Genomic DNA, 11,574 nt, shown 5'->3' with positions numbered 1-11,574 from the left:
TGCTTTCTACAACTGCTAGATCAATGCACAGCTTGACCAACAGTGCTTGTGGCACCATTGATGTGCATGTTTTCCCCTATAGCCTACAATATTTGTCATTTCTTTTTTGGTCAACTTTATTAAGTTAGTTAGATAATTATTGCTTTCTAGTACAGTTTGTTACTGTTAGGCCCCTTTCCTGCTTTTAAAAAAAATATTTCCCTTGAGATCCTTTGACCTTTTGTTTCTTTTTGTTGCTCTTTCAAGAAATTTAATTGTATCCACGTAATTTTTACTCTTGCATTTTCTCAATAGTTTCTTCCTTATATTTGCCCTTTTCCTTTCCTACTTGGTGAGATTTGACTTTTTACTCAAGGATCTTTTTGCTATCTTTGTCCAGTTTTAGCCTTGTGATAACCACCTTGCTGGGATGAAAGCCCACATGGACAGTTGTACCATTAGCCTTCTTCCTCTACAGACACTCAATGTGGATCACATATTTCTTTCTGTAAACCTGGACTACCTTGCCAATTGGCTATCCTTCATAGTGTCCTCGAACAACCTGGACTTCATCATCTTTTCAAATGAACATGGAGCCAACATGTGATTTCTGTCTCAGCTCCTTTGAAAGAGGAAAAGTCATAATTTTCCTTCATATGTGGGAAAGAATATTGAAATGGCTGTTGTGGTTCTTGCTTTGGTCATAGGTCACAAAGGAATTGAACTTCATTTTGACCTCAGAGCCACCAAGGAAGAGAGAAACTGCCCTTTTATTTCTGCAGCTGAATTTCGTTATTCTCTTTTCTAACTTTACAATGTAATGCTTTGGTAGTTTGATTGGTGTGTAAATGAATAAGTAAATCAATCAGAGATTATCATTATTTTTATCTTGCTCAGTCTACCTAAGGAATTAATACTTTTCCAATTATTTACCTCTGTCTTTATTTCCTTAAGTTTTCTTTGTAGTTGGATTCATATAGATCCTGTGAGTTTCTTGGTAGATAGACTCCTTTGTATTTTATGTATTCTCTAGCTTTTTAAAATGGAATTTCTCTTCATATTTATTTCTGCTGGCTTTTATTAGTAATATAGAAAAATGCTTATGATTTATGTGAATTTATTTTATGTCTCTAAAGATGGCTAAAATAGTTTCCATTAATTTTTCAGTTGACTCACATTCTCTAAGTAAATCATCATATTATCTTCAATACGTGATCATTTTGTTTCTTTCCTTTTTTTCCCATGCTTATTCCTCTAGTTTCTTTTTTATTTTATTGCTTTGGTTAGAATTTCTACCCTCACATCAAATAGCAATTTTGATAAAGAACATCCTTACTTTTTACCATTGATCTTTTGGAAAAACTTTTAGTTTATTTCCGTTACATATTGGAGTGGCACTTAGTTTTAGTTCATCACTACTTAATGTATTGAGGAAAGGTCTATTCCTTTTTTCTAATTTTTTTTAACAGACATGAGTGTTGGATTATGTCAAAAGATTATTTTTCTGAGTCTAACGAAATAATCATGTTATTTTTGTTATTCTAGTTATTAATATAGTCTAATGATATAATTTCTACTTAAACTTTTCCTGGTATTGAACCAACACAGCATTTCTGTTACAAATTTAACTTAAGTGGATAATTTTTGTGATATGTAGTCTCTTTATTAATAAAATTTTTGCATCGATATATAAGATATTGACTTACGGCTTTTTCTTTTATTCTTCCTGGTTTAGTTATGAATATGATATTTGCATCATAGAATAAATTTTGTAGAATCCCTTCTCATATTTTTCAAGCAGTTTCCATAATAATTGGAATTTGATACTTTACTTTCTAAGTATATTAACAAACCATCTGTTTAGGATTCAGTTTTGCCAAGTAGATTGACATAAAACTTATCAGTTTTCATTTTAGTAATCCATGTCTTCCCCACATTTTGGAAACTGACACCTCAGAATCACAGAATATCAGAGTTAGAATGTACATGAGAGAACAACTCATATCTGAATGTGAATTCTTTTTATGACATTACTGAAAAATGGTCAACTAACTTTCTTTAGGAAATCAAAATCTCCTAAAACGTGGAAACTACCCTAGCACTCCATTTCATACTTGGACAGCCCTCATTGTTCAGTAATTTCTCCATACCCAAAAATGAAATATATTTTAATGAAAAGTATAGTATGATTTTTGGTTCTGTTCTATGGCACCGAACAGAATCAATCAATCAGTCAACTAGTGTTTATTAAGTACTTACTATGTGCCAAGTAGAGCCACTATACAGTGCAGTGAATTCATGGTCCTGGAGTCAGGAAGACTCCTCTTCATGTGTTTAAATCTTGCCTCAGACATTTAGTAGCTGTGTGACCCTGGACAAGTCATTTAATTCCATTTGCCTCAGTTGCCTCATCTGTAAAATGAGCTGGAGAAGGAAATGATAAGTTACTTCAGTATCTTTGCCAGGAAAATCCCAATTGGGGTCATGAAAAGTCTTCCATGACTGAAATGACTGAATAACAAACATATTCCAGGCAGGTCTAATCCCTCTTCTAGATGACTGCCCTTAAAAAACTTGAACTTGACTTTCATGAGCCTCCTATGCCTTCTCTTCTTCAGGCCATGCATTCCCGATTCCTTCAAAGAATTTCCATATGGCATCGTTTCTAATCCTCTCAGAACTGAACAACATTTACACACATGCAGGCTTCTGCTATCTATGTAAGTCCTTCAAGACTTCTCACAACTATAAATTCTTTCTATACTGTTCCTCACATAGTTTCTGCCACACTTCAATGAGTTAAGGATGTTCAATGTGCTTTATGAACATTAAAACACTATATAAATACAGGTTGTTATTATATTAGGATGCAATTTATCTGTTTTTAGAGATTTGAATTCATGAAAGTCAACTTTAATAATTGTTGATTAATATTATTATTAATTATATTAGTATTGATAATATTAATAACTCAACTTAGGCTCTGATGTCTGAAATTTGTGTTTATTTAACAGTTGTTGAGGCTTAAAACATGGTATAATGTCAAGTAGATGAAGATATTCTCTTCAAATAGCCCTCAAAGGCGAGACAATAGCCCTTACAGTTCAGATTAATGATGATAATTTGAAAAATCAGTTTTTTCCTTCAACTATGATGCTGATGGTTTTGAAGAAGCTGGACTTTGCCATATATAACCAATATAGTCTTTCAAAACTTAAATTCATATTCAAGTCAGCAGCTAGGTGATGCAGTGGATAAAGCACCAATGCAGGAGTCAGGAGGACCTGAGTTCAAATCTCATCTCAGACACTTGACACTCACTAGTTGTGTGACCTTGGGCAAGTCACTTAGCCCCAATTGCCTCATCCTGGGTCATCTCCAGTCATCCTGATGAATATCAGGTCCCTGGATTGAGATGGCTTTGGAGGAGAAATGAGTCTGGTGACCTGCACAGCCCTCCCTCACTCAAAAACAAAGTCAAGTGCGAGTCATGTCATCATTTCTCTGATGGCATGGTCTTCTTCAGCAATGAAGAATGAACACACACTTTCATATTCAAGAAGTGTAATATTAATGGTACATTGAATAGAGCATCAGGCCTGGTGTCAGGAAGACCTGAGTTCAACTCACTTACTATCCGTATGACCCTGGGCAAGTCACTTAACCCTGTTTGCCTCAGTTTCCTTATCTGTAAAATGAGCTAGAGAAGGAAATGGCAATCCATTTTAGTATTTTTGTCAAGAAAACCCCAGATATTGTCACAAAGTCAGAAATAACTGAAGCAACCTCAACAACAATAGCAATTAAAAAGACCTGCACTTTACACAATTCTCATCATCGCTTATAGGACAAGACACTGGATTGAGAACCAAGAGAATCTGGATACACATCTTGCCTCAAATATATCTAACTATTTGACCTTGAGCAAATCACTCATGTTCTCTGCCTCAGTTTGCTTGTGAGAAGATGTTTGAAGGAAGGACAAATGGATTAATTTTGAGCAAAATTTCTAGGAAACACCACTAGCCCTGAGAGGAAACTGAAACAGCAGCATCTTTGTGCTGAATATGCTATCAGGACACCCATTGCTTACCTCTAGATCAAGTAAGTTTTCTTTCCCTGATTGAACAAAGGAAGACACTTGAGAGGGCAAGACAGACAACACTTGAAAGACAGACTTGCAAGGTTAACTTCAAACAATGAAATACATATAGTAATTTGGGGAAATGTAATTCAGAACCACTCCTTAGATTAAAAAAAATAATGTGACTTTATATACAGCTGTTTTGAAATGATAGAGAACAAAAAAAATGGTTTTCGAATAGCCTCTTAATACCACTCTTTTTTACACAGCAATGTCTATAGGAACGATGACTTGATCTGATGATTCCATATTGTCTGATTATTGAAGAATCTTGTACCACCCAGGAGGCATTGCTGAGCACAAAATGGTGCTGCCATTTTGATGTCCCACTGAAAAAGAAGCTGACACACTAGTCCTGTATGTTCCTCAGTGACTTTATAAATGATTTAATAATGACTTATTTTAACTCAATGGTAATGGATCTAACATTTAAATGGCTTTACCTGTGATGCTTTTCAAGAATCAGCGATTATCTTTTCACCGCAGAAATACTCACTGTCAGTGTGAGAGCCCAAGGTGCTAGCCAACTTTCTTTCTGCATGCAGAACTCCTCCTGAGTCAGCAAAATATCACCCAAGTTAAAAAGACATAAGATGATTTCTCCTTCATTGTGCACTTACTTCTTATAATCATTTAATTCCCCACTTGATCTGAGAAAGAATATTTTGTTTAACTTCTTGTTTGTTCATTTGCATATAAAGCTACATGTAAATTATAAACTACTGACCCTTTTTATACTGAGTGTTTAATGCCACATATATTGCAGTCTAATTTTATATAGCGGAAATGTAAGCTTCGTACAACAATAAAGCAATGAAAAAAATAATTAACTTCAGACCTTCATGTGAGTGTATTGTGCTCAAGCATATATGTGTGCCTATATGCTGGTTGTCCTCTTTTTGTGAATTTATGTACTTAGAGGGAGTTGACCATCAGTTTCTCCCTAGGAGGTGCTACATCTTTATAGTATTTTGTTCATGGTAAATATTTAATTAATGTTTGCTGATTTGGGCTTATTCCATGGGAAAAATTCCACTACTGTTTTGAGGATTAAGGATCAAAAGCTGAAAGGAACCTTATAGATAAGGAAACAGAGACCAAGAATGGTTAAGTGACCTATCCAAAGTCAACATAGGCAATAAGAGAAAGAACTCAAATTTGACCTGAAGTTGCCAAGTTCAATATCCTTTTCCTTGAACTACAGTTTGTGTAATTTTTAGAAGGAAAGAATGTTTTCAGACAAATAATTTTCCAGGTTATTAAAATATTCAAATATATCAATAGAAACAGAGAAATTAAAAGTCAAGAAAAATAGTCTGTATTCATGTGTGTTCAGCTATTTCAGAGACTCCCTGAAGCAGTTTTGGTCCCTGGAAAAGAAAGACCTGGCAGAATTAGCCATGAGTACCATCGCCTTAGCTTCCATTCCCTTCTCTTTAGCACCTTATAGCATTGCTGAAATGCTACTTATATTCAGTGCCTATTTTGTGTGTGGTGTAATATAACCACACAGAGAATATTTTAGTGATCCTCATTGACTATCAAGATGTAATGTTGCTGATTAAATTACAAATGACACACCACATCAATTCTTATTAGAGATAGATGTGCAGGCAGTAAACTATTTACGTTTCTCTGGATGAGTTGAGCCACCCCATCTTCCCTGTTTCTCAGAATCTTACACCTGGTAATTATCACTAGACAGTGCAGACTAGATTTTCACTTGCACCATGAACATTTAAAAACACTTTTTATGGATGCCTTTTGTTTTTATATCACAGTCATTTCAATTTCGTCTACCCTCTAGAAAGAACCTTTTGTTGCTTAATAGAAAAATGATCAAGCAAAAATAGCCGATATGATAACAGATTCTAGCAATGAATATGACATCTTGTCCTCACACTTACCTGTCTCTCAGCCATGAGAGAGTGCCATAGACATTCTGATTTTCCATCAAGGCCATAGTTAGCACCATTTATGTTGTATTTCTAGGTACAGGTCACACCACATATTGCCCAACCATAGTACATTGAATTTTTCTGGAAAAAGAGCATATTCTATCATTCAGTTGTTCATCGGTAGCCAACATCTATCATTCAACCCTCATGATTCTCCTCTCTGCTAAAATGTGGTGCCATATTTTGAGATTATCTTATATTACTTCTCTCTATTTACTCTAAATTTAGGCTAAACTAAACTATTCTCTTCCCCTTTCTCCTTTATTCCCCAACATGCTTTATGCATTCTCATCATCATGTTTTTGGTTACCTCAGATCCCTTTGTCTGGAATGTTTTTCTTCCACCTGTGGAATTCCTTATCTTTCTTTTAAAGTCCAGCTCAAATGAAATGTCTATGAAGGCTTTCTGTCCCTTCCCACTATCAAAATAATTTTGCTTCTCACTTTTTAAAATGCAACTATGTGTATTATAGCTACCTATGTGGAGTCCTCATACCTGTAACCCAACTTCTTTGAAGGGAGAGATTGTATCTTTTCTAAACTCTGTATCTCCCCCAGCACCTAACAATATTTAATATATAGTGTATATAATAAGTAATTGTCATTTTTTATATCTTAAGACATTATTTATTAAATTTGTGACTATGACAGTTCTCAATTTCTTTCTCATGCCATAGTGGTATTCTTTGCTATGAAGAAGGATATATGCTCTGGAAGGGTCAATAACAATAGCTAACGAATGGGGTAGCTAGATGGTGCAGTAGATGGAGTGCTGGGCCTGGAATCAGGGAGACCTGAGTTTAAATTCAGCCTCAGACATTTACTAGTTATCTGAGCAACCCACTTAACCCTGTTTGCCTCAGTTTCCTCATCTGTAAAATAAGCAGGAGAAGAAAATGGCAAACCACTCTAGTATTTTTTTTTTTGCCAAGAAAATAAAAAATGGGGTCATGAAGAGTCTGATATGGCTGAAATAAGTGACCAATAACACAGCAACGATGTCTAATAATAGCTAGTATTTATGAAACACTTTTTAAGGTTTGCAAAGTGCTTTATATATATCTCACTAAGGCTTAAAACGGTTCTGAAAGGCTGGTGCTAATATTATCTCCATTTTGAAGACTGGGAAATTTAGGCATAATTAAGAGACTTATCCAAGGTCATACAGAGAGTGAGTATCTGAAGTCCGATTTAAGTTTAGGATTTTCTGCTTACAGATCCAGTATTTTCTGCACTTGAAACATCCTTCTTATAGTTGTATGGATGATTGCAATTCTCAGTGCAGAGAACATTGGAGAATTACTGGCTTCTTCCAAATGATACAACATTTCGTTCACCTCTTTGAAAGTTTTTCTCCTACCTACAATTGTTATTAACAATAATAATTATTAATATTACTAGTAATTACTGAAATTACAATAATTATTAATATTACTTTTAATATTGCTAATGTGACACATTTGCATAATGATGTAATTTAACAAAATTTCTTTCTTTCACCAACTCTGTGAGGTGGATAGTACAAAGCATTAGTATACCTATTTTATAAATAATGAAATGGGGTTCACAGAGGTAAAGTGAGAATAAAAGAAAGGAAGGAAATAAACATTTATTAAGTATTTGCTATGTACCAGGCACTAGGATAAGTGCTTTACAAATATTATCTCATTTTATTCTCATGACAATCCTGAGAGGCAGGTGCTATTATCCGCATTTGACAGATGAGGAAACTGAGGTGACTTGCCCAGGGTGACGTATCTAGTAACTGTCTGAGGCCAGACTTGAACTCGGGTTTTCTTGACTCCAACCATTTTTGTTTCTTTCAGTTGTTTTTCAGTTATATCTAATTCTTTGTGATCCCATTTGGGATTTTCTGGGCAAAGATACTTGAGTAGTTTTCTATTTCTTTCTCCAGTTCCTTTTACAGATGAGGAACTGAGGCAAACAGGGTTAATTAAGAGATTTGACCAGGGTCACACAGCTAGTAAGTCTCTGAGACCAGATTTGAACTCAGAAAGTGGAATCTTTCTGATTGCAGGCTTGGCACTCTATCCACTGAGCCATCTCACTGCCCTACTTCACCTCTAGAGAAGTTAATAAATACCAGAGCCAGGACTAGAACCCAGGTCTCCTGACATCAAATCTACCACTCTTTCCATGACCACACAGTAAAAGAAATTTTTCCCAAGATTTTAGCCAAAAAGTCCTTCTATCTCAGTGGAATTGAAGTTTTAGATCCTTTAAGTATGTAAGATGACAAGTACAATCTAGCAGCTTTTGAAACTTAGCATGTCAGATCTTTATATATTAGAGGGCTGCCTGGGTTCTCTCTGTCTCTGTCTCTGTCTCTGTCTCTGTATTTCTCTCTCTCTGTCTCTCTCTGTGTTTCTCTCTGTGTCTCTCTGTGTCTGTCTCTCCTCTCTCTCTCTCTGTCTCTCTGTCTCTCAGTTTCTCTCTCTCCCTCTCTCCTTTGACAATATTATGTAGGAATACAATATTCCTCATTATCATTCAGACAACCTGTTAAAAGTTCTTTTTAGTAGTGCTGTGCTACTGGAGCTGATAAAACTGCAGGGATAAAAAATTTGACAAAAGACATCATTTTCAACAGGCCTGTTGTTAATAGAAACTACCCAAGTATTTCATCTCATAAACACCTTTTCATTTGTTATAAAGTCTATCCTTACATGCAGTACACTATTTTTTAAAGTTACAATAGTATCACACAAGGACAGATTTAGAACAGCTCACTTAAAAGGTAAGCATTTGAAAATTAGGAGACACAGAGCATTCATAAATAGATGTCAGACTCCAACGTAACTAGCTTGTTTAAAGCATCCTGGGCTGCCTTCAAGGCTCTGCTCAAACTCCTTATTCGGCAGGCGCCCTTTCTTAGTTTTCCCTGCTGATGGGGCTTTCTCTTCTAAGGTTACTTTCCATCTGCTTTCTATGTATCATGAGTTGTTGTTCAGTGGTTTCAGTCATGGAAGACTTTTTGTGACCCCAGCTGAGATATTCTTGGCAAAGATACTGAAATGGTTTGTCATTTCTTTCTCATTTTATAGATGAGAAAATTGATCCAAACAGAGTTAAGCAATTTGCCCTGGGTCACACAGTTAGTAAATGTCTGAGGCCAGATTTGAACTCAGGAAGAAGAGTCTTTCTGACTCTTCCAGCCCTCTGTTCACTGCATCGTCTAACTGTCCCAGGAAGAGGTTCTAGATTTCACACAGAAAGGCTTGACCTTATATAGGGAGCAAAAACATGTTATTATGTTCAATCGTTTCACTGACTGACTCTTTGTGACCCCATTCAGAGTTTTCTTGGCAAAGATGCTGGAGTGATTTGCTATTTCCTTTTCTAGCTTATTAGGCAGATGAGGAAATGGAAGCAAACAGGGTTAAGTGACTTACCCAGGGTCACACAGCTAGTAAGTGTCTGAAGTTGGATTTGAACTCAGGAGGAAAAGTCTTCCTGACTTCAGGCCTGACATTCTATCCACTAAGTCACCTAGTTCATATACACGTACATATTATATATATATATATATATATATATATATATATATATATATATATATATATATATATATATATATATACACACATATATATACACATACATATGTATATCTATATAGATATACATGTATGAATATACACACATATACATAAACTTAACTTGTCACTACCGTGACACTAGATAAACTGACTAGAAAGATGACACTGTCAAAGGATAATCAGAACAAATGACATGCCAGGGAATATGTGGCAGGGTTAACAAGGATAATTGAATGATGGGGTATCGCATAATTCACAGATTATGATATTACCTTAATGTTACCTTTTTCACATGTATTACATTAACTTAACAGCTATATGTTCACGATGTGGAAACATCCAAATCATTCCCTTTTCTGAGTGGCTCATGATCCTGTTGAATTACCAGACATATGAAGTTCTCAAATGATCAAATACATAAAGCACCTTGCAAACATGAAAGCACTAAAGAAGTGCTAATTCTAACAACAGCAACAAATGTAATATTCCTTGTTTTGCTTTGCTAGTCATTTAACGCCCTTTGTAATCTGGCTCCAACTTATCTTTCCAAGATGATAATGCAGTACTCCCTCCTCAGATAGTCTATGATCTGGCTAAATAGCTGGCTAAATAGCTAAATAGCCCTATGCTTATTCCCCATACATGACATTCTTTTTCCCATTTCTAAGTTTTTGCAGTCTCTTCTTCGTGACTAGAATGCTCTCTTTCCTGATCTCAGCATTTTGAAATCCTAACTCCCTATGAAGCTTGGCCGAAGTGTCACCTCCAACAAGGTTTTCTTGATCTCTTGAGCTCTGAGTGCTCCCCCAAATTTCTCCATATTTATTTTATTTTTGCTTGCCTATGTACTTTTTCTTCAGTAGAACGTCCATTCCTTGAGGGTAGGTGTTGTTTAGTTTTTGTGTTTATATCCTCAGTACTTAGCACAGTGCTGGAACATGGTAGATGCTTAATAAATGCTAGAATTGAATTGAATGTGAAACCAGAGTCACAGAAGAAGATTCCTTTTTACCTGTTATTTAGCAGCTGCGCTTACTTCTTAAGAAAGTGTTTATGACATAAAATTTGAAGCAAATCTTCCAAACTTAAAAACACATTCGTTTCTTCTCTTCCCCATGTGTAGCTGTCAGAGAAAGGAGACATTCAGTAAACTACATGTCACTATCAGCTATTGATAGCCAGTGATTTGTCCTGAATCCAAAGGCTAAACCAAACCTCATGCTGCTGTATGTCAGATACAATTGGTCCAAAGTCAAAGTTTTACAGCTCAGACAGGGCACACTTTATCCTTCAGGCTGCTACTTAAGATAGCCATGACCCTGAGGAGAACCAGTCAACAAAACAGACAGACAAGAGGATGTGATTTGTATGCATCCATGAGCTTGCTCCAATCACCCCTGACCCACAGGTCAGGCTGCAAATGACAGCAGAGTGCATGCACCTGATCAGATGGCATCTTCTCATTATAAAGCTTGGGAAGAGGGGGCAGTCACTCTGTGTTTACCCATAGACCAAATGCAATCTATCCGGGAAATGAGGGAAAAATAGCAATTTAGTTCAACAGGAGAATGTGAGCGACATGTAAGTATGGCATGAAATTTCAAATCAAACTATTTACCCTGATACACTCAGGAGAGTGCATGGCATTTAGACAAGGTGCCCAAAATCAGGTTATCAAAAGAGAAGAGGGGTGTTATTTAATCACAAAAAGGAACAGACAACACTTCTTGAGATTCAATAGGACAACTTTACCAAATACACTCAAGGTGTTTTTTTAATCGTTTATCTAAGTTCACCTTTCACTTAAGGGTGGGATTCAGAAATACAGATGTAGGTCCATAAATTCAGTTCTAGGGGATTACCTAGTACAGTTCATCATGGAAGGCTGAAGGACTTTGCATTTCTCTTTGGATATTGCTAATTGAGAATGACT

General features: G+C 35.8%; 1 pseudogene; it reads right to left on the bottom strand.

The window, feature by feature from the left end:
• Positions 1 to 271: 271 nt before the first annotated feature.
• Positions 272 to 709, bottom strand: LOC140523751 (large ribosomal subunit protein uL24-like; annotated as a pseudogene).
• Between the last annotated feature and the right edge of the window lie 10,865 nt (positions 710 to 11,574).

This window comes from Notamacropus eugenii, chromosome 2 (assembly GCF_028372415.1).
Source record: "Notamacropus eugenii isolate mMacEug1 chromosome 2, mMacEug1.pri_v2, whole genome shotgun sequence".
In the NCBI taxonomy this organism is placed as follows: Eukaryota; Metazoa; Chordata; class Mammalia; order Diprotodontia; family Macropodidae; genus Notamacropus; species Notamacropus eugenii.
The sequence above is the reverse complement of the archived record's forward strand: the minus strand, read 5'-3'. Positions and strand labels throughout refer to the sequence as shown.